General features: G+C 47.6%; 1 protein-coding gene across 2 annotated transcripts in view; it reads left to right on the top strand.

Annotated features, from left to right (window-relative positions):
- LOC100081752 (DAB2 interacting protein) overlaps positions 1 to 23,422 on the top strand; it is a 349,972-nt gene that overhangs the window by 65,573 nt on the left and 260,977 nt on the right. The window contains exon 1 of one of the 2 annotated variants that reach the window (XM_029062227.2): positions 19,702 to 19,776. The exons of the other annotated variant lie outside the window; for it this stretch is intronic. The gene's annotated coding sequence lies outside the window, so the exon portion shown is untranslated. Of the gene's footprint in view, positions 1 to 19,701; positions 19,777 to 23,422 lie in introns of those variants that run through there. 2 annotated transcript variants of the gene reach the window in all.

Consider the following 23,422-nt stretch of genomic DNA (forward strand, 5'->3'; position numbering starts at 1 on the left):
GCCTACTGCAGCATCTTCAACATTTCTAACAAAGGCCCTTCCGCAATCTTAGTAATCTCTTCGAGACTCCAGCAAGACTTCCTGCAAGGAACTTCCTCTTTGCACCTAACCTAAGTCCCTTTAGTTTCCGTTTAGCCCATTTTCTCTTGCTCTATGCTCAGAGGAAGTGGATATAGTTGCAGTATTCTTCTTGGTTGCCTTTTGAGGAAGGATAGCAAAGGGAAGGGAGGCAGGGTGATGGCAGATGCTTCTGGACTGATGTAGATGAATTGATAATGGAGTTTATTAAGAATTTACTGTGTTAAGTCTTTTGATAAGCACTGATGATGATGATAGTATTTGTTAAGTGCTTACTATGTGCCAAGCACTATTCTAAGTGCTGGGGTAGATACAAGGTAAGCAGGTTATCCCACGTGGGGCTCACAGTCTTAATCCTCATTTTACAGATGAGGTAACTTAGGTACAGAGAAGTGTACCCAAAGTCACACAGCTGACAAGTGGCAGAGCTAGGATTAGAACCCACGACCTCTGACTCCCAAACCCGTGATCTTTCCACTAAGCCATACTGCTTCTCACCGGTCTAGATACAAAATAATTCAGACTCATTCCTTGCCCCACCCGGGGCTCATATGCTAAGAAGGCAAGAACAGACACATAGCAGTAGGAGCAAAGTATAAACAAGAGAATCAATTGAAACCTAGAGTTGAGAACTAAATGATGGTGGAGTCTCCCATCAGGAGCAGCAAATGAGCGTTGTACTCGAGCAAGCGAACTGATTATGCAGTGAGAGGTTTGCCCATGCTACTGACACGCTGCCATCCCTGCCAGTCACGTATGTTCCTGCTATGGCTCAGAGGACCATGCCCAGGGAACTTGTCTGCTAACTCTGTATCACTGTACTCTCCCAAGCACTTAGTACAGTGCTCTGCACATAATAAGTGCTCAATAAATAGCATTGATAATCATGTTGGGCTGGGGAGTAGCACATTGTAAAGTGCACGATGTGGTGGTTTAATTTTTTTTCATGTGCAGGACCTCTTTACAGGCAAAGTGACCACAGCCTGGTGCTAAAGCTGTTGGTGGCACCTTTGCCTGGCAGGAGCTGGCCTAGATATTTACCTAGTCAGTCAGTTGTATTTACTGAGTACCTATTGTGTGCAGAGCACTGTACTAAGCACTTGGGAGAGTACAATATAATAGACATGTATAATAGAGGGAGAGACAGATATTAATATAAATAAATTAATTAAAAATATATACATAAGTGCCATAGGGCTGGGAGGGGGGATGAATAAAGGGAGCAAATCAGGATGATGCAGAAGGGAGCTGAAAAAAAGGAAAAGAGGGCTTAGGGAAGGTAGCCTCTCTGGTCCCTTCCATTATATCAGTCAGCTATTTTTCAGGATTCCTGCTGGTTCTGTCCACATTGCTGGTCACCATAAATGGTTCTTTGGTCAGAAACCTTCCTCACTTGATGGTCTGGTCCTCACAGGCTGAACTGGAGCTAGAATCAGTCAATCAATCAGTTAATGATATTTATTTATTGTGGTATTCATTAAGCACTCTCTCTGTGTAAAGCACTATACTAAGTGCTAAGGTAGATTCAAGTTAATCAGGTCAGAATACCATAAGGAGTGCTTGGGAGAGTGTAGTGCAGTGGAGTTGGTAGGCATGATCCCTGTCCTCAAGAAGCTTTCGGTCTAGTTAGAGAGCTAGACATAAAAATAAATTACAGGTGAGGGAAGCAGCAGAGTATATACACTCATTCAGTTGTATTTATTGAGCACTTATTGTGTGCAAAGCACTGTGCTAAGCACTTGAATAAGATATAAGATGTGTACATAAGTACTGCAAGGCTGGGAGTGGGTGAATATCCAAGTGCTTAAAGGTTACGTACCTGAGAGCATAGGTGATGCAGAGCTAGGGGGTTTAGGGTGGGAAATGAGGGGCTAGTCAGGGAAGGTCTTGAGAGAAAGATGATTTCTGATTCCCAGAGTGGAGCTCTTCCACTGACCATTAGAGCCAAGAGCAATTGACACCATTGCAGGGGAAAGCATTTCTTGGAGAGGAGACCCTCAGGAGCTCCAGCTCTCCAGTCCCCACTTATGGGCCCCGTTGGCCCAGCCTCCCCACTGAGCAGTTCTAGAAGTGGGGTAGGCTGGCAGCCAATGGATGCATGGTCCTCCTTTGGGCATGGGATGGTGTCCCATGGGGTCTGTCAGGGCTGGTCAGGACTGCTCCGGCCACTGGGTAGGGTCCATCTAGCTCTCAACCAGCCCCCGAAGCTGGTGCTCAGGGCTGATTCTGGGCCCACAAGTGAATTATTCATAGTAATAGTAGTTATTAAGGGCATACTGTGTGCAGAGTACTGTACTAAGTGCTGGGGAAGACCACACAGGTGCGGTATATGGTGTGGTCTTATCTCAGGCTTGGTGAGGATTCTCCCTGCCAGGGAAGCAAGATGAACTGGCTTTCCAGCCCATCCAGAATTTGGTTCCCTACTCCACTGCTGGATATCCCTTGGATTACTTTCTTCCCTTTCTTCCATTGGAAGGGAGAGATACCCCAGATGGGCTCATCTGGGATTGGAGCTACTTTATCTGGCTGTCTGGTGTGCACCTAGAGCTTGATCCTGAGTGTAGCAGCTCTTTTCTCTGGGGTAGAGAGGGGATTTGGCCCCTCTCGGCATCCATCAGCCAATTGAAAGTAGCAAGCAGGTTCTATGTATAGAGCACTGTACTAAGCACTTGAGAGAGTCCTATAGAACTAAAACTACAATCCCCACCCTCAAGGAGACAGAGAGAAAATGACTTGAAGGGAGGAGGGAAAAGACACTGGAAAGATGAATAGGTGAATCAATAAGAGAAGTGGCATGATGTAATGGATAGAGCACGGGCCTGGGAGTCAGAAAGTCATGGGTTCTAATCCCTGCTCGGCCACATGTCTGCTGTGTGACCTACCTTGGGCAAATCATTTCACTTCTCTCTGCCTCAGTTACCTCATCTGTAAAATGGGGATTGAAACTGAGCCTCATATGGGACAGGGACTGTGTCCAACCCGGTTTCCTTGTATCCACCCTAGTGTTTAGTCCAGTGCTTGGCACATAGTAAGCACTTAACAAGTACCCTTATTATTATTATTATTATTAATAGCTTGCATAGTAGAGTAGGCATAAAAGGGCTAAGGGTGATGTGGGTGGGGCCCAGATGTTCAGGGTAAGCAGTCAGTTAATCATATTTATTGAAAGTTTACTGTGTGCAGAATACTGTACTAAGCACTTGGGAGAGTTCAATTTAGCAATAAAACAGACACATTCAAGGGGTTGAGGACCGGGGTCCTGTATTCCTCGGCTGTTGTCTGTGCCTCTGATTGTTTCCCCCACCATCCTCTTGTGGATGATGGTGGTCTCCTGTGGTTTGCCGTGTTCCCTCTCCGCCTTCTTTCTTTCTCTCTCCCTTCCTGCCTTGTTAGGCTTTCTGGACCTCCACTCGTCCTCCTGCTGGCCTCCCAAGTGTCCTCCCCGCCAGCTCTCTGCTGCAGGCATGGTTTCCCCTTGGCTGTGACCTGGAGCACTGCCCCATCTGCAGGACTCTCTGCTCCCAGGAGAAAGGGTGGACATCCAGTGGGGAGGAAGTCAGAGACCAGTGTCTAACTCACAACCCATCTACCCCTGGCATTGAGTAAGGCCCCTGAGAGCAAGGGGGCAGAAGCCATCCTGCAGGTTCAAGGTGAGCTCCTCAGGGGTAGCAGGGGGCTGAAAGGCAGAGGAAGCTGCGGGAAGGGTCTGGCTATTGGAGCAGAGCCTGTAGGGGCCCCACCGTTTCACGTCGCCCTCACGCTGCAACAGGAGTGTGCACAGCTGACCCCATAAATTTGCGTTGCTTATCTTTTCCTCCAAGCTGTGTTCTGAAAATAAGCCTGGAGATAATCGCCGGGCTACATTTGGGACCGTTTTCAAGACTTCCTTTATTTCTGGGTAATTAATGCCAGCTTTTATTAGGAATGAAAGCAGGGGCTGTTTGGTACCAGGCCGACGCAGTAGAGTGTGACTCAGCAGACAGTTAAATCCCCCTGAAACATTACTTTTGCAATTTATCACCTGTCAGGATTGCTTATTCAGAGAATAAAACAAGTGTACTGGGAACCGGCCAATGGTGTGACAGAGCCCCTCATTAGCTGCTCCTGGGGAGAGGCTGGCTTTGGGAGATTTGCTGTTGTGCTGAGGCAGTTGACCACAAAGCAATTCCCCTGTAGCTGCACCACCCCGGAAAGCAGGGGTGGTGCTTCAGACTCCCTGGATTCCAGAGTCTCCCTTACTGTGGAGAGAGTCGTGCAGCCATGTTTAACCTCCTGACCAGCTCAGAGCTGGCCTTCACTCCCCAACAGGCAAGCAAACCCCCTTCATAACCAATCCCTGGGTAACAAAGCATGCTCATTGGGTAAAATCTTACTTGGGCCCTGGCCATGCAGCCTACAACTGGACCCCCTTTAAAACACTTCTAAGCCAGGATTTCTGCAAAACAAAGCTCTCTTACTCCCCTCCCACCAGGAAGCTTTGTTGTTTTGCTCGATGGCCACGTGGCCGTGTGGGCTGGAGTAGCTCAGAGCGGACCCCTCTGAGTGATCTAATTATCTCAGGAATGGAGAGAGGGGAACTATTTTAGCCTCCTGTTCTCGGCCACCATCCCCCTTGCCCGGGTTCACCCCTGCAGCAGGGAGAGTTGTAGGGTGGGGATGCTTAAAGGTTTCCTGGACATGCTCTTTGCCTTCCAGCCCATATCCCAACATCAGTCCTTCACTTCCTTCAGCTCTCCCTCCCACGTGATGTCGTGGGCATTGACCCCATCCGAGAAAGTTCCAGGAAGCAGGGAAGGAAGGGCAGCCAGCTCAATTACTATGGTTGCTGCTGAGAGGACAGTTCGGGGGTAGTGTTGTGACTCTGTTGACCCAAAGCACACCGATCCTGCTCTCCTCTCAGTGGGCACACATCTCTGTCCTTCTGTTCAGGGACCCTCAGAGGCCGGACTTTTCTTCCCTGCTGAAGACCCCTGTGTCAGCTTCCTTCCAATGGTCCAGTGGGTCAGGCAAACTGGGAAAGGATGCTAGGTGAGAATTGAGGTCTGGCCATTCCTGACATTTCAGTAGCCTAAGGACTCCTTCATCCTGGCTTGGAAGGTGTCAGCAGGAGCAGAGAACCACAGGGCCCCTGGAGACTCTGGCTTACAGCCCCCCAAAGCCAGGGCCATTCTAATTGATGTTCAGGATTGTTCATCTTAAAGGGCCCCATGGTTTCTGCACAGTCTCTGCTGAGTTATTACACACCTGCAGGCTCCAGGGTCCCTTGGACTATAGAGAATAAATTTGCCGTGCTTTATAGAGCACGGAGAAACGTATTTCCTGTGTTTTAATCTTCTTAATAAATCGCCTTCAGATCGTGCACTATTAAACCTTGGAAAATTCATGATCACAATGGGGATAGAGACCTTATTGGGAATGTGTGACAGGAACATCCCAGTAGAAAAAGATTCTAAATTGGGTCACAGAAACTTGTGGGGTCCCCGGGGAAGGCTGTTTTCATCTCTATCCACTGCCTAGAAATTAGCCGTCAGGGTGGGAAAAGGCTGCCTCCTGGCTGCTTCTCCATTTGGTAAATGAGGGGTTTGGTAATGAAGAATTGGGCTCAAAAAACTAATTTTCTTTGAAAAAGAGAACTGTTATGTTTAGTTACACTACCCCTCCCTTTCCCCACCAAAGAGAAAGTGTGATTACATTTCAGCAGGAGAGCTGTCAAACAGAATTTTTAGATCGGATGACCTGGGTCATTTTCTTTTCTGGAATGGTTCAGTGGTAGCCTGCCCGGACACAGGGGAACAGACTTGTTGACCTTTAGCCATGCATTCCAGCCTACGTTTTCCCAGACTGCCTTTTCTAGGAAGACCACAGAAGACAGCCTGGGCTGTTTCTATTGGTTGCTAGAAATGATGTATTGGAGGGGCTGGTAATGTGCGTAAGAAATAACAGCACATTACAAAATCTTTACCTTAAGTCCCCGGCAAAAACAGAGTACCGTCTAAGGTTTGTACCCTGGACAAAGTCATCAGATAAAGAGTTGTGAATCCATTGTGCAATTTGATGCAGAGCAAGCATGGAGGGAAGTGGACATTTATAGAGGTTCCAGGGTCTGGATGGGAAGTGAGGCCTCTATTGGCCCATCAGACCTTCCCTCCTTCAAGATGGCCATGGGCTTCCGCTGTCACCTCTGGCGAGCGACCTCTGATGGGTTATTGTGTTGCAGAATATTGGGGTTTGTGATCTCGTCTTGCCATTTTACTTCTGGTGCTGGTGAATCTGCTTTAGAAGTTGATTGTAGGTCCAGGTCTCACTGTCATATAGGAGGTTTGACAACACTGCAGCTCTGTAGGTCTCCAGTTTGTGTCTGAAGTTGCTGCGATAGGGCACCCTACTCTGGCATTCTCCTAAAGGATATACTGATTTTTTTTTTCTTCTTTGTCTATCACTGCATCATTGGAGAGCATGCTGTATAGATAATGTGATTCAGGGAGCACATTCAGTTCTGCATAATCCAAGAGACCTTTTAACATTTGTAGGAATACTTCAGAAGCAGCAGGGCCCAGTAGAATGAGCACGGGCTTAAGAGTCAGAGGAGCTGGGTTCTAATTCCAACTCCTCCACTTGCCTGCTGTGTGATCTTGGGCACACCACTTAATTTCTTTGTGTCTGTTTCCTAATCTGTAAAATAGGGATTCAATGCCTGTTCTCCCTTTCTGCTTAAATTGTGAGCCCCATGTGGGTCAGGGACTGTGTCCAACCTAATTATCTTGTAACTATCCTGGCTTTTCAGTATAATGCTTGGCATATGGTAAGCGCTTAAGGGATACCACACTTATCATTGCCTAGGGGAGTGTTTTTGAATGGCCTCAGTTTTCAGCCTAATTGTCAACCCAGGGTGTTCTGTTGTTGATGAAAAGGGTGTGTGCTTCTAGAGCATTCAGTAGTGTGCAGCAGTTCCCCAAAGAGTGATTCGAGGAGTCAGAGGACTTTGAGTAACACTCACAACCTGTTGAGTTGGAAGAGTTTCTCAGATGACTGGCAATTGCTGCGTTCAGAGTGCTCAGAGTGTCTCAGAAATCCCTGGACACCTTCCATAACTGCTCATTAACGGTGGTTGAAGATTGCCATATGTGACAAAAAGTCCTGCAAGCCATTTTGACATTTTCAACATTTTAGTCAGTCAGTCATACTAAATACTGAGTAAATATCGAGCCCTTGCTGTGTGCAGAGCATGTGCTTGAGGGAGTACATTGTAACAATGAACAGATACATTCCCTGCCCACAATGAGCTTATAGTATAGAGGGGGAGACATACATTAATATAAATAAGTAAACTACTGGTATGTACATAAGTGCTGAGGGGCTGGGATGGGGGAATGAATAAAGAGAGAAAGTCAGGGTGGCACAGAAGGGGGTGGGAGAAAAGGAAAGGAGATCTTAGGGAAGGCCTCTAGGAGAACTTGTGCCTTCAGTAAGGCTATATGAAGTGAAAAAGAGTAATTGGCTGTCAGATATGAGGAGGAAGGGCATTCCAGCCCAGAGGAAGGACATGGGCGAGAGTTCGGTGGTGAGATATTTTAATGCAAAGTATCATGGGGTCTTCATTGCTTGTGATCAAATTACCCAGGGACTCTTGATAGAGTTCGCTGTACATCAGTGGTAGGTACATGGGAGCTTTTGAGGCACCCTATAATAGACGTATTGTAATTACATGGTCGAGTAATGCATTTGGGCCTCCCTCGTTCTACACTGGAAGGTAGCATTGTAAAATGACTCCAGTGGGAGGTTTGGTTCCAGTCCCCTTCAGACTGAACCAAGCCCTCAAAAATTCTCCTGAGTTTCAGGCAGACCAGTCGTGTCCTTGGCACAACTCTGTTGAGCCACCTAGGCTAACCAGATCCTGTCCAAGGTGTCTGTATGAAGGGAAGGAAACCTCACCCACTAGACAACTATGTAATCTGGCAAATAAAGTGGATGTGTGCCAAACAATGCTAAGAAGCCGCTGGGAGTCGAAGGTGTAAAACCAAGGACAATACCATCCTCTTCGCAACAGTGGTACTTCCTGACCAGGATTCTCTCTTTGACAGTGGTGGCAGAAATAGCGTGACAATACCCACCCCGCTCCTCAACACACTGGATCGTCTAACACCCCAAACTTTCCCTTCTCTAACAACCCATTTCAGACTCTTAATCCATGAATTTATCTCAATGGTTCCTAAATTTTCTAACGCCTCTAACTGCTCCCTTTAGTATGCCACTGGGGACCTATTGTCTATGAATCTAGCTTAACTTTTCCCGAGCTTTCTAGTATCCTTAACTTTTCCCTTTCTTCCCTCATCTCTTTGTTTGCTTTGTAATACAGTGGCTAAAATGAGCCTCTTGTTTGTACATATGTGTCACAGTGTAGAATCTTGGAGGAAAAATGTTCACCTGAATGGCAAGGGGCCAGAAGAGATGCCCTTCATCGTAAAATGTGTAAATGTGCAAGAGAGTCTCTCTCAAAGACACTTATATTCATGGATGCAGCCTCACCGTGGCTGCGTCATTTGCTTACCAAAGGACATTTCTCTGATACCTTGGGCATGGCCATTGGGGTTACAGCCACTTCTTAGAAAAGCAGCATGGCTTCATGGAAAGAGCACGGGTTTGTGAGTCAGAGGACATGAGTTCTAATCCCGGCTGTGCCACTTGTCTGATGCATGAATTTGGGCAAGCACTTAACCTCTCTGTGCCTTAGTTACCTCATCTGTAAAATGGGGATTAAGACTGTGATCCCCACGTGGGATGACCTGATTACCTTGTATCTACCCCAGTGCTTAGAGCAGTGCTTGGCACATAGTATCACTTAACAAATACCATAATAATAATAATTATTATTATTATTATTAGCTCATCAGTGATATTCACTAAGTACTTATTTTGTGCAAATCACTGTGTGTTTTTGTGATATTTGTAAAGCATTTACGATGTTCCAGGCTCTGTACTATTTTATTTTTATGGTTCATTCATTCATTCCATCATATTTATTGAGCACTTACTGTGTGTAAAGCATTGCACTAAGCATTTGGGAGAGTATAGTATAACAGTAAGTAGACACATTCCCTGCCCACAGTAAGCTACAGTATTTGTTAAGCAGTAACTGTGTCCTGGGCACTGTACTAAGCGCTGAGATAGATACAAGCTAATCAAGTTGGACACAGTCCATGTCCCACATGGGGCTCACAGTATTAATCCCCATTTTACAATTGAGGTAACAGGCGTAGAGAAGTTAAGTGACTTCCCCAAGGTCACATAGCAGACAAGTGGCATAGCCAGGATTAGAGCCCAGGTCCTCTGTCTCCCGGGCTTCTGCTCTCTCTTTCCACTTAGGCAATACTACTCCTCATTGTAATAAGTACTAAGCACTTAATCAGTCGTATTTATTGGTTGCTTACTGGGTGCAGGGCACTCTACTTAGTGCTTGGGTAAGTATAATTTAACAGAGTTACAGACATGTTTCCTGCCTGTGAGTGTATTAAATGACTCCATTATTTCGCAGCTCTGCTGCTATACTTGAACAAGGTTCAAATTTAGGTGTCCATTTCTACTGACACCACGACACACTTCCTGAAATCTTCTCTATGTTGGTCACAACCACATAGCCGTTAACTAAGTTGTAAGAGGCTTTGTGTTACTTGTGAACTACGGATCCTTTTTCAGCTCATGGTCTCTTTCCCTGATCCTCTGCAGCACCTCTGCACATTTGGGAGCCAGTGGGAGTTCTCCTTGTCGATTTTGGAAAGCAGCGTGATCTAGTGGGAAGATGCATGGGCCTGGGAGTCAGGGGCCCTGGGTTCTAATCCTGACTCCACCACTTACTTTCTGGGTTACCTTGAGCAAGTCACTTCACTTCTTCATGTCTCAGTTCCCTCATCCTCAAAATGGGGATTCAGTATATGTTCTCCCTCCTATCTAGTCTGTGACTCTCATGTAGGACCTTATTATCTTATATCTACCCCAGTGCTTAGTACAGTGCTTGACAAATACTAAGCACTTAAATACCATTATTATTATAATTATAGTAATTATTATTATTATTATTACTATTTCAGGCTACAGGTAGATCTCCAGCCCAAGTGGTCCTTTAAGAGATTATGTGGGAGTCTGTAGGCCTCTCTTCTTTGGCTTTCTGACTTACTTCTCAGTGACACGACAGTTCTCCAGCCAGCAGGGCTGTTCCAATCCCAGAGACCCTGAGAAAATGTTGGTTTTCTAGGGGTGTCATTCTCGGTGAGATCCTTTCTTAACTTAGGCTCAGTGAGCAAACAGTAGGGGCATGCCTCAAGGAGTTGCATTTGGACCCCTCCTTGTCCAGATTTTCTGAAAGGGAGTTCGTCTTGTGGCAGAGGTAATAAAAGTGTCAGTGAGTGAATGTGTATGCGGGTAGAAAATGAACCTTCCCGCAGTCTGCCTCATAGCCATCAAGGGGGAGAAGAGTTGGGGGAGGACAGAGGATGTGGCTGAATTTGGAGAACAGGAGCGGGGCCTAGAAAAGCTGGGGCCGTGGATTCGGGGTGAATGGAAACAAGTGGGTTTGCAGCAGCTGTATGTCAATTAGGCCTGTGGGAAAGGCATGTGAACATGCCTCAGTTCTCTTCATCTGGCCCCTTTACAACCAAGCCAGAGGATCTTGCTACACCACAGACCAGGTTTTGTTCATCAAACAAAGTTGGTTTTTCAGCATTGTTTTTCTCTCTACCTCCCATCCTCTGACTTCCATACACTTTTGAACAGAAAACTGTCTCAAGTGGAAGCTCCCTTTGGGCAGGGATCGTGTCACTTCTTTATTCTGTACTTCCCAAACACCTAGTACAGTGCACTGTATCAAGCTATTTATATTAATGCCTGTCTCCCCCTTTAGACTGTAAGCTTGTCATGAGCAGGGAACATGTTTACCAACTCTATTGTTGTATACTCTCCCAAGTGTTCAATGTAGTGCTCTGCACACAGTAAGCGCTCAATAAATGCCACTGACTGTTGATGAGGGTGATTACTACTACCATTGAGTGACCACCCTCAAAGAATCAAGTACTCTTCAGGGCCCAGTAAAAATTGGCTCCAAGGAAGAAAGGTTTTTCCCCTGCTTTGCTCACAACCCTGCCCCACCCCCACTCAGCTGCATCTTTTCTAAAAAGTTGTTCCAAGTGCTCGCACTGCATCTCGGAGACGAATGTTGGGAGTTGAACAATAAAACCTCTAAGCTGAACCCGTTGAAAGTGAGAAAATATTTACTGTGGAAATTGCATTTTGCGGCCTGGTGTTGGTATTGCAGAGGAGAAGTTTAAATGGGGCACAGTCAAATTCCTCCCAGCAGTGAAGCCAGGTCAGGCTCACAAGGATGGAATCATCTTCCATTATTGATTTTTTTTAATTTGTACCCCTTTGACACTTCTTTGGTGCTCTTCTTCAGGGCTGTGTTTTACTCAGAAATCCAAATCAAGAGCTCAAGCTTTTCCAGGGACAAAATCAGCCATGGGAGGGTCATGAAAATTTCCCCCGACCCATGAAATTTGCAGTGCCGCCTCCTACATTAGTAGGGTTCTGCGTTGGGGCTCCTCATTCCCTCCTCCACTCCCCAGTGTCAGTGCCCATGAGAGCTAAGGTGAATGTGGCTGTCGCAAAGCACCAAGCAGTGGCTATAATGTGTGGCCTGGTGGCTGGTATCTTCAAGTCCCAAACTCGGGCACTTCTCCATGGAAATAGGGACCAACTGTAGTCCTTTGGAGGACATACACCCTCCCCACACCCCCCTCTAGTCAAAGATTCTCAAAGGAGCAGGTGCCCTGAAGTCCCCACGGCTCTGGGGCAGCTTTCTCAATGGTGATTTCATTCCTTCATACTCCTCTTCTCCTCCTTGCCATCTGATTTATTTCCAGTGACTCTTCCTCCTCACCTCACTAGACCTAATGCATACAAACCCAGCCCTCTAGAAACCCTGATGCCCACAGAAACTGAGTACAAGAGAATAAGCGACATCATGTTTATGGCTTTAATTACTTTTTTTAAAAGTCTGCTGTCTGATTCTTTTTTTTTTCTGACTAGTGCTAGTCTAGCAAGTGGGCCCTCTTCCTCTTTGCCAAGAGTTGACAGCAGAGTGTAAGTGATAGGCGGTCTGCTGAGGACCCAAGGCAGGGGATTGGATGGTGGAACCCATCATTCCATGGGGCTCAGAGGTCCCCTAGTGGCTTATAGCGGGCAGTGAGTTTCAAGAGCCACAGACTAATGAAAAGAGCTCAGGACTGGACATTAGGAGGCCTGGGTTCTAGTCCCAGTTCTACCACTGGCCTGGTCAATCCCTTGACCTCTCAGGGTCTCCGCTCGCTCATTTGTAAAATGGGGATAAAAGATTTATATTATTGTTAAGCACTTACTATGTGCCAGGCACCGTTCTAAGTGCTGGGGTAGATACAAGCTAATTCATTCATTCAATAGTATTTATTGAGCGCTTACTATGTGCAGAGCACTGTACTAAGCGCTTGGGATGAACAAGTCGGCAACAGATAGAGACAGTCCCTGCCGTTTGACGGGCTTACAGTCTAATCGGGGGAGACGGACAGACAAGAACAATGGCACTAAACAGCGTCAAGGGGAAGAACATCTCGTAAAAACAATGGCAACTAAATAGAATCAAGGCGATGTACAATTCATTAACAAAATAAATAGGGTAACGAAAATATATACAGTTGAGCGGACGAGTACAGTGCTGTGGGGATGGGAAGGGAGAGGTGGAGGAGCAGAGGGAAAAGGGGAAAATGAGGCTTTAGCTGCGGAGAGGTAAAGGGGGGATGGCAGAGGGAGTAGAGGGGGAAGAGGAGCTCAGTCTGGGAACGCCTCTTGGAGGAGGTGATTTTTAAGTAAGGTTTTGAAGAGGGAAAGAGAATCAGTTTGGCGGAGGTGAGGAGGGAGGGCGTTCCAGGACCGCGGGAGGACGTGACCCAGGGGTCGACGGCGGGATAGGCGAGACCGAGGGACGGCGAGGAGGTGGGCGGCAGAGGAGCGGAGCGTGCGGGGTGGGCGGTAGAAAGAGAGAAGGGAGGAGAGGTAGGAAGGGGCAAGGTGATGGAGAGCCTTGAAGCCTAGAGTGAGGAGTTTTTGTTTGGAGCAGAGGTCGATAGGCAACCACTGGAGTTGTTTAAGAAGGGGAGTGACATGCCCAGATCGTTTCTGCAGGAAGATGAGCCGGGCAGCGGAGTGAAGAATAGACCGGAGCGGGGCGAGAGAGGAGGAAGGGAGGTCAGAGAGAAGGCTGACACAGTAGTCTAGCCGGGATATAACGAGAGCCCGTACTAGTAAGGTAGCCGTTTGGGTGGAGAAGAAAGGGCGGATCTTGGCGATATTGTAGAGGTGAAACCGGCAGGTCTTGGTAACGGATAGGATGTGTGGGGTGAACGAGAGGGACGAGTCAAGGATGACACCGAGATTGCAGTCCTGCGGGACGGGAAGGATGGTCGTGCCATCCACGGTGATGGAGAAGTCTGGGAGCGGACCGGGCTTGGGAGGGAAGATGAGGAGCTCAGTCTTGCTCATGTTGAGTTTTAGGTGGCGGGCCGACATCCAGGTGGAGACGTCCCGGAGGCAGGAGGAGATGCGAGCCTGAAGGGAGGGGGAGAGGACGGGGCGGAGATGTAGATCTGCGTGTCATCTGCGTAGAGATGGTAGTCAAAGCCGTGAGAGCGGATGAGTTCACCGAGGGAGTGAGTGTAAATGGAGAACAGAAGAGGGCCAAGAACTGACCCTTGAGGAACTCCAACAGTTAAAGGATGGGAGGGGGAGGAGGCTCCAGCGTAGGAGACCGAGAATGATCGGCCAGAGAGGTAAGAGGAGAACCAGGAGAGGACAGAGTCTGTGAAGCCAAGGTGAGATAAGGTATGGAGGAGGAGGGGATGGTCAACAGTGTCAAAGGCAGCAGAGAGGTCAAGGAGGATCAGAATGGAGTAGGAGCCATTGGATTTGGCAAGAAGGAGGTCATGGGTGACCTTAGAGAGAGCAGTCTCAGTAGAGTGGAGGGGATGGAAGCCAGATTGGAGGGGGTCTAGGAGAGCTAATCAGGTTGGACACAGTCCATGTCCCACGTGGAGCTCACAGTCTTAATCCTCATTTTACAGATGAGGTAACTGAGACAGAGTGAAGTGAAATGACTTGCCCACATGGGGCTCACAGTCTTAATCCTCATTTTACAGATGAGGTAACTGAGACACAGGAAAGTGAAGTGACTTGCCGAAGGTCACACAGCAGACAAATGAGGGAGTTAGGATTAGAACCCAGTCTTTCTGATCCCAGTCCCAAGGGTCCCTGTGGGAGAGGAACTGTGCCTGATCTGTTAACTTTGAATCTTTCCCAATGCTTAACACACCGAAAGTGCTTAGGAAATGCCATCGTTAAATTATTCATTCTCAAAAATCGAGAAACCAAAGGCCAAGTGGTCAGTGCTGTAGTAGTCACACTGTGGATCCATCTTAACCTTGGTTGGACCTCACCCTGTTCTCCCATAGATTCTGTGGCACTGGGCATAGGAGCTGGCCCGGCACTGCTCGAGAATGCCCAGAGAGTGAACACAGCATAGAGGTACAGGTCCAAATTTCCCTAAGACGGGCATTTTTTTTTTTCGGGAAGATTCTAGAGTCTCCATCCTATGAACCCTTGATAAACCCGAGAGAGATGGCCCTCCATAGGAGATGACCTGGGGTTAGTTCTGGCTGAAGGCAAGAATCCTAGAATTGGGAGGTAAAATGATTTTACAGAAGCTGTCTGGTGCGGACCCATGTCTCTAGCCCCGAGGAATGGCCAGCCAGCGCTATGCCTGCTGTCGGTTTTTCTCTTATTAATCTTTCCAGCATGCCTGTTAGGTCAGGCAGGGACAAGTTGCTTGCATTCTGTTCTTTCAGGGAGAATCTGAGGCCCCTGAGAGGGTAAAAGTCACACGGCAGCCATGGAGTCGCATTTATTCCTGCCCTTAAACCCAGCGTTGTGAACTAGACCACTGGTAAACCAGACGTTAAAGTAGGATTACCTAGTAGATAGAGCATGGGCCTGGGAGTCAAGAACCAAGCATCTTGATCTTGAACATGTTACTTAACTTCTCTGTGCCTCAGTTACCTCATCTGTAAAATGGGAATTAAGACTATGAGCCCTATATGGGACATGGACTGTGTCCAGCCTGATTGGCTTGTAACTGACCCAAAACTTAGCACAGTGACTGGCTCATAGAAAGCACTTAAAATTACCATAAAACTAACGATCTCTGCCCCACCCTCCCTTTCTATCCTCAGCTCAGTCGTCCTCTCTTTGTCTTATTTCTCCTCTCCCCCTGCCCCCCTTCCCTTCTTCCTCATCTTCCTTCTCCCCCTCCCATCCTTTCCCCTCCACCAGGTTCAACATGTTTATCAGAAGTAATAATGTTGGTATTTGTTAAGCGCTTACTATGTGCAGAGCACTGTTCTAAGCGCTGGGGTAGATACAAGGTAATCAGGTTGTCCCATGTGAGGCTCACAGTTAATCCCCATTTTACAGATGAGGTAACTGAGGCACAGAGAAGTTAAGTGACTTGCCCACAGTCACACAGCTGACAAGTGGCAGAGCCGGGAGTCGAAACCATGACCTCTGACTCCGAAGCCCAGGCTCTTTCCACTGAGCCACGCTGCTTCCCTAATGTTGAGTGAGCTTGCGAGAACCATGGCTGAATGAAAACTCTTCAGTAAAACCCCTGGAGCCAGACAGACTATTATCCAGACACCTACTGTGACCAGGTTCCAGTGGCATTGTTAACCCCACTGAAAGGATGCTTGGTCCTGAGCCCAGCTCAGTCTTATCTGTTCTGTCTCTGAAATTCCTTGGCAGTCTTTACCCCCCACCGCTGCCTCAAGCATTCTCCTCTTGTGCAAGGTCACCCTAAATCAATCAGTCTTTGGAATGTTTGATTGCTTATTCTGTGCACAGAACAGATGAAGCACTTGGGGGAGTATATTAGAGTAAGTAGACATGATTCCTTGCCCTCAAGGAGCTTAGGATCTACTAGGGGAGACAGACCTTAAGATAAATAACAGGTGGGGAAAGCAATTGAGTATAATAAATTAAGTATAAGCAATCGAGTCCTCTATGCAAGAAGAGTGAGGGGGTCGTTCTTATGGAGAGATTTATGGGTTTGGTCTCTCTGGAAACTTATTAGTGGAAGGGGAGATGGGATGGAGTGTGTGTGTGTGTGTGTGTGTGTGTGTGTCCCCATCTGTCCATCCATCCTAGTCCTCTCCTGTGGATACAGAAGAAGGATTTGGGGGAGTTCTTCCAACCCAGCGATAGACATGGCTACAATCACATAGAGAGGGTAAGTGCAGGGCCGTGAAACTCAGGAGTACAAATAGCAGCAATCCAAAAGATGTACAGAGAGACAGGATCATCCTGAGTTAGCAGGAGTGGTGGTATGACCAGGTCAGGTGAATGTGTTTTCTGGGAAGGCTTCCTGGAGGAAGCGTCTGGTTGTGTGGGAGAAGGGGTTTGGTAGGACTTTGAATGAGAGAAGGGATGTGGAAGGGTGAAGAGGAGCAGGGTGGGCACTCAGGGTTGGGGAATAATGAATGAATGGCTCAATCAGTCAGTTCCTTCAGGGGAGACGGAGCCAGGGTATTTGAAAATTAAACCTCTCGTGTTGGACCCTATCCCTGGGTCGCTGGAAGGCAAATTCTGAAGGTCACCATCTCCCCTGACTAGTCACACAAAGTCCATCCCTTCAGCCTCTCCCTGCCCTGTTCATCTATCCTGGCCTGATTCTGTGGCTGCTCTTTCTTTGGAAGGGTGGAAGTAATGAAGGAGAAAACCTACCTGCAAGCCTAAGGGGAGGCTTGTTTGAAATCCTCCGAAGTAAGATTCTTCCAGAAAGGAGTGTATGTGTGTGTGGAGGGGAGTAGAGTGGGGAATTGCATGCGTGCTCATGGTTGTACTTTGTGAGTGGATAACAGGCCGCTATTTCTGGAAGAATACAAAACACAACCTGGGGCCCTGGTACAACCACCTGTTTGCACTAGCAGTTCCTCCAGCAGTCTTTCAATGGGGCCTGTGGTATGGCACTCTAAAGACTCAAGTCATGCCTGTGCTGACTGTCCACACCAAACTCCCACTTCCTCATATAGCTCCTGGAGTCCAATTTCTGGATTTCCCAGATTCCCCAGACCAGCTTTTGGAAACGGATCTGGTTTCATGGGGGCTGGTGACCCTCAGAAGACACAGAGTCGCTTTCCCCAGTGGTGATTAAGACTAGGACAGACACCTTCTAGCCAGGTAAGAGGGGGAGGGGAAGGAGGGAGAATTCAAGTCCAGGAAGAACCTTTATGGGAGGTGCTTTGATGACTTTTCCATGTCCATAAAGGACAAAATAAGAGAAAATGGACTTTAATCCTCATAACAGCCAGGTAGTTTTTACTTATGTCTGACTGAACTCTCCCTTGGTGTATTTTAACGCTGCTGAGATGATCAGCGGTTGTGGAATTCCTATCCCTGAAGGATAGGGGAAAAAAAGGCATCCATTTGCCTGGAGGCAGGGGATTGGATCAGACATTTTTTAAATGGTATTTTGTTAAGTGCTTCCGATGTGTCAAGCTCTTTTCTAAGCTCTGGGGTAGATCCAAAATAATCAGCTTGGGCACAGTTCCTATCCTACATGGGGCTCAGGGTCTAAGTCGGAGGAGGATTTAATCATTATTTACAGATGAGGAATCCGAAGCACAGAGAAGATAAGTGACTTGTCCAGGGTCACACAGCAGACCAGTGGTGGAGCTGGGATTAGAACCCAGGTCCTCTGACTCCAAGGCCACTCTATCCACTAGGCCACCCTAGTAGCCTCTTGACTACTTTCCCAGCCCTAGGATTTGGGATTCTGTCACATTGTCCCAGAGACAATCAGAGTCCAGCTGTCCTGGGTTTTCATTCATTCAGTTGCATTTATTGACTGTTTACTGGGTACAGAGCAATGTACTAAGCGTTTTGGAGAGTACAGTACAACTATAAACAGACAGATTCCCTGCCCACATTGAACTTACAGTCTAGGACGGAGGGAGACAGGCATTGATATAAATAAATTACAGATATATACATAAGTGCTGTGGGGCTGGGAATGGGGAAGAACAAAGGGAGCAAATCAGGGCTATGCAGAGGGGAGTGAGAGAAGAGGAAAGCCAGGACCTTAGTCAGGGAAGGCCTCTTGCAGGAGATGTCCCTTCAGTTGAATGGGGGGAGAGTAGTTGTCTGTCAGATTTCAGGAGGGAGTGCATTCCAGGCCAGAGGCAGGACCTGGGTGAGGGGTTGGCGGCGAGATAGACGAGACTGAGGCACAGTGGGAAAGTTAGTATTAAAGAAGTAATATGTGGGTTGGGTTGAGGAAGGGGAGTAGCAAGAGGAGGAAGGAGGGGGCAAGGTGATTGAGTGCTTTAAAGCCAATGAGGGGGTTTCCCTGACAACCACAGGTGGGTGGACCTGTTTGTGTTCATTCATTAATTCATTCATTCAATCATATTTATTGAGCGCTTACTATGTGCAGATCACTTTAGTAAGCTCTTGGGAGAGTACAACATAATAAGCAGAGACATTCCCACCCCACAGAGAGCTTCACGTTGGACACTGCCTAGCCCCTCTCTGCGTCCTTCACCCTTGGAAGAACTGATTAATCAACCAATCAGTGGTATTTGTTGAATGCTTACTATATGCAGAGCTTTGTACTAAACCCTTGGAAAAGTCAGTACTACAGAGTTGGTAGATGTGATCTCTGCCCACACGGAGCTAATAGTCTATAGGGGTGACAGATATTGACATATAGGGGAAATAGAGAATAAGGATGTATACATAAATTCCGTGGGATTGGGGTGATTAGTAAAGTACTTAAAGGGTGCACAGCTAACTGCATAGGTGACGCAGATGGGAGGGTGTGTTTCTCTCCCCACTAACCCTCTCTTCCTCCCTCAGCATGTTTCCCCCTATTTTTCCTCACCCAGGCTAGAAAAAAGAATCAAAAGCAGAGGTCCTCGTTGGTTACAAGGAGTCCAGGCCTGGGGAAGAATGGGCAAACAAAATTGGAAGGGGCTTAAAATAAAGCAAGCTTCAAGTAAGAAAATGTTGCAGTCTAATCATGGAATGTGGAAATTTGGTGGTTCAGGTATTTCCCCAAAAAGCCTCTTTGTGAGGCTGAGGCCAGAAACACCAGGGTGGGGCTCTGTTCCTCCAGAGAAAGGCCTAGATGAATTTCTGGGAACAGAACCCTGAGGACTTTAAGCCCGCTGCACCCTGTCTTCCATTACTGGGTAGCGAGAGGGAGAAAATGTGGAGAGGGCACCTCAAAAAGAACACTTCTTGGCCTGTGGGGCCAAGGCCACCAGCGCTGCCTCTTTCAGTTGGTGGTTGTTCAAACATCCTCCCAAGCCCCTCTGCTCTCTCCTTCTCTGCAGCCCAATTAAGGTCCCCTTCACTGCTAAGACATCAGCTGGCTCTCCTCCTACCAGAGACCTTGGAAGTAACTGAACTGCCCCTGGTAACTGGTGCTTTCTCCTTCCTTTTGCTGCCTTTAGATTTTCTTTCTCTATCCCTATTTTTTAAACAGAGAAAGAGAAATTCACTTGTTAAGGAAGGGAAACTGACTGGAAAAAAAATCCATACAAAAGAAGAAATGCGGTTGCTACGGAAACTGTAAGTATAAGCAGAAAGTTTCCCTCGGACGGAGGCTGATCTAAGCCCAAGTGACTGAGGAGAGTGGGCTTTGGCGGGCAGCCAACTGAGCTCTCCTCTTGCCTGCCATCCCTCTGCCTCCCTCCCTTCCCCGAGCTAGCAGAGAAGGAAGAAATCAATCTCCCCTTCAAAATTGGAAACTCCCCTCCCCCCCCATCCCAACCATCATGTTGGAATCCAGATTTCGGTGTCTGTAGAGCCCAGAGTGGCTGTGGGGCATTGGGGCTGTCGGCCAGGCCAGGCAGTGACCGGGCACTCCCAGGCAGAACACCACCGTCCATCCTGTAGGTAGCTGGTGGACACCAGTTGGGTGGCCACTGATGACAGTAGAGAATAGCGGACATCTTTGCCGATCCGGAAGCAAAAGGCGCTCATTTATGTTGCCTAAAGAGACATGAGAGGGACTGCAGAGACCTCTGACACTCCTCCCTCCCCATTCCCGTTACTTCAGAGTCATTGCCCTCCCAGGTCTCTGGGAATACAGCGCTGCTTCTGAGCTGCAAGACTTGGCAGGGAAGGAGATTGAGTGTTTTAAAGTGAAAATTCCAGACATAAAGGCACCCGGGCCTTCTCAGTACTGGATCGGGGGCAGACGGCCTGAAAACCAGACTGCTCAGTGTACAACGAGATGAATGACTACCCTAGACACCTCCCCTCTGGGCCATTACCTTGGGTGGAACGATTTCCTCATGGGTCTCTGTTCTGGAAGGAGAAGGAGGAAGGGGGTGTGACAGCATTATTGCTTGGCCCAGGGAGGAGCAGACAATGCCTTAGCTCTGTTGATAAGGATGCCAAAAGAATATACACCTGAGACAAGTATTCCATCTCACTCCCCCTGGGTTAACGGTGTGGTAAGGTCACATGGAGGGTTTAAACCCATCGTGGTCCCTTGCCCACATCCTCCCAATGGCCGGGAATGCCTTCCACTTCCACATACAACAGACCACCACTCTCCCTACCTTCAAAGCCTTATTAATATTACATCTCCTCCAAGATGTCTTCTCCAATTAAGCCCTCTCTTCTCCTACTTCCTCTTCCTTTGTGCTGGAATCTGTACCCTTTAATCACTTGATATTCACCCATCCCCAGCTCCACAGCACTTATATACATATCTGTAATTTATTTATGCTAATAACTGTCACCTCCTCTAGACTGTAAGCACTTTGTGGGCAGGGAATGTCTCCCAATTCTGTTGTACCCTCCCAAGTACTTAGTACAGTGGTCTGCACATATTAAGTGCTCAATAAAGAACACTGACTGACTGATGAGTTGCCATTTTGGTTATTTATAAGAATCCCAGAACTCAACAGAGCTTTGAGGAGTGACCTGGGCAAACCCCCTGCCTTTGAATAGGCAAAGTAGTAAAACATCCAAGAGGAGTGGAATTCTGTTCTTTTCTCAAAGATCTCCAGGAATGGAGGTGCCATAACCTTTCAGGAGTTTCACCACCCAGTCAGTCAGGAAGTTCTCTCATATGTCTGACTGAAATCTCTCTTGCTTTGTGTATTATGTCCATCAGTCCTCAGCCAGTAGAGAGGCTAGCCAGTCAGCATCTTCTCCATAAAATGTGTGATCTGGGTTGTTTCTAAAGGCATAAGGTGCCTAGAGGGCTTCTACCTACAGAAGAATTAGATCTGCTCCCCTCCCATCCCCCACAGTCTGTGGGTATCCAGAACTCCTGCCTTCAAGATTCCATGAAGTTTGCAGGGCACCCAAGACTTCATCTCAGATCTACCTAGGCACCGGGTTGGCAACTCCTCCTTGAGGTGTAGGGGTGGACTCTCCGTCAGGGGGCGGTTTGTGAGCCCTAGGCATGAGGGGTATCCCATCCTAGGCCCCCAGAGAGAGGGAGTAGAGAGGGACCCCCTGCCTCTTACTTAAGTATCCACCATGTGAGCCTCTTGGCAGCTGTCAGGGGCTAAGAATATCCCAGCTGGATGTACTTTGAGACTGGGGCTAAAGTGAAGTGTCTTTTGACTCACAGAGGAGGTAGCTGGTTATCTGGACCTCAGTTATTTGAGTCATTTGAGTAACTGGAGAATAAAGTTAAAAAAACTATGCCACAGTAGTTCCAGGTGCCTGTCTGTGGGAGTGATAGTTTGTTGTCTGCACTAGCCTCAGGTCCTGGTTGCTCTGCTTTCTCCACTGTACTGACTTCTGGGCCAGCTCCAGTTGAGGTCTCTCTGCTCTCTTTCTCTCTTCCCTCCTCCTCCCCCTACATGTGCACGCACCCACACTCCCACACACACACCCCAGGAGCCAAGAGAAAGACATCTCACCAGAGGTGACTCCTGTTTTTGCGATCTGCCCCAGATGGATTTTTTTTTTGAATGAACGCTTGTAATTCTGCACCATCGGCCCTCTCCTCGCTTCTGTGCTGGAGCGGCGTTTTCAATTTCTCAGGGGAGGTGGAACAGAAGAACAGATATATTATTAAAAGGCAGAAAGGCCGCGTGCCGGGTTTGAAATATAATGGGCAAATTTATTTGATGGACTATAAATCATGGAAGGAGAAGCATCAGGAGCTGCAAAAGATGATTAATAAATCCTGAGTTATTACTTATTCATGAGGTTGGGAAGGGGAATCAGTTCCAATCACAGGGCTCCTGGCTCATGAGGCTAGTGTAGATAAAATTGAGAAGGCACCTCTTGGAAGTTAGCGATGAGGGCAGGTTGGGCCTGGAGAGAGGAAGGCCTTACTGGCCTGTCGAGGTGAAAAAAACAACAGTCAGAGTCTGGGCTGAAACCCCATTTCCTCTTTGCCACCAGGCCTACATCTATAGCAAGACCATCAGTACCTTCCATTTCGCAACCAAGCCCAATGTCTCTTTTAAGCCCCCCATCCCCCACCCCAGGCTTCACAGGTCTCTTCTCTCCACCCACTGCCCTCATGGCCCCAGACTAGTCCCCTGTAAATATTTTTTATGGTATCTGTTAAGCACTTACTATATGCCAGGCACTGTACTAAGCATTGGAGTAGACACAATCTAATCAGGTTGGACACAGTCCATATCCCATATGGGGCTCACAGTCGTAATCCCCATTTTACAGATGAGGTAACTGAGGCACAGATAAGTGAGGTGACTTGCCCAAAGTCAACAGCGGACAGGTAGTGGAGCCAGGATTAAAACCTAGGTCCTTCTGACTCCCAGACCCATGCTCTATCCAGTAGCGCATGCTGGATAGATCCATTGAGAAGCTGCGAGACTTAGTGGAAAGAGCACAGGCTTGGGAGTCAGAGGACATGGGTTCTAATCCCAGCTCTGCCACTTATCTGCTGTGTGACCTTGGGCGGTCCACTTAATTTCTCTGGACCTCAATTACATAATCTGTAAAATGGGGATTAAGACTGTGAGTCTCACATGAGGTAACCTGATTACCTTGTTTCTACCCCGGCACTTAGAACAGTGCTTGGCACATAGTAAGCGTTTAACAAATTCCATTATAATTAATTATACATTACTATTATTCTTTCATTAAAGTTATCAAGGTATGGTTCTAGGGGATTAAGAGTGGGCGTCCCATTTGGGAAAGGGACTGTGTCCAACTTGATTTCCTTGTGTCTACCTCAGAACTTAGTATAGTACCTGGCCCAAAATAAGTGCTT

Source organism: Ornithorhynchus anatinus, chromosome 4 (genome assembly GCF_004115215.2).
Source record: "Ornithorhynchus anatinus isolate Pmale09 chromosome 4, mOrnAna1.pri.v4, whole genome shotgun sequence".
In the NCBI taxonomy this organism is placed as follows: domain Eukaryota; kingdom Metazoa; phylum Chordata; class Mammalia; order Monotremata; family Ornithorhynchidae; genus Ornithorhynchus; species Ornithorhynchus anatinus.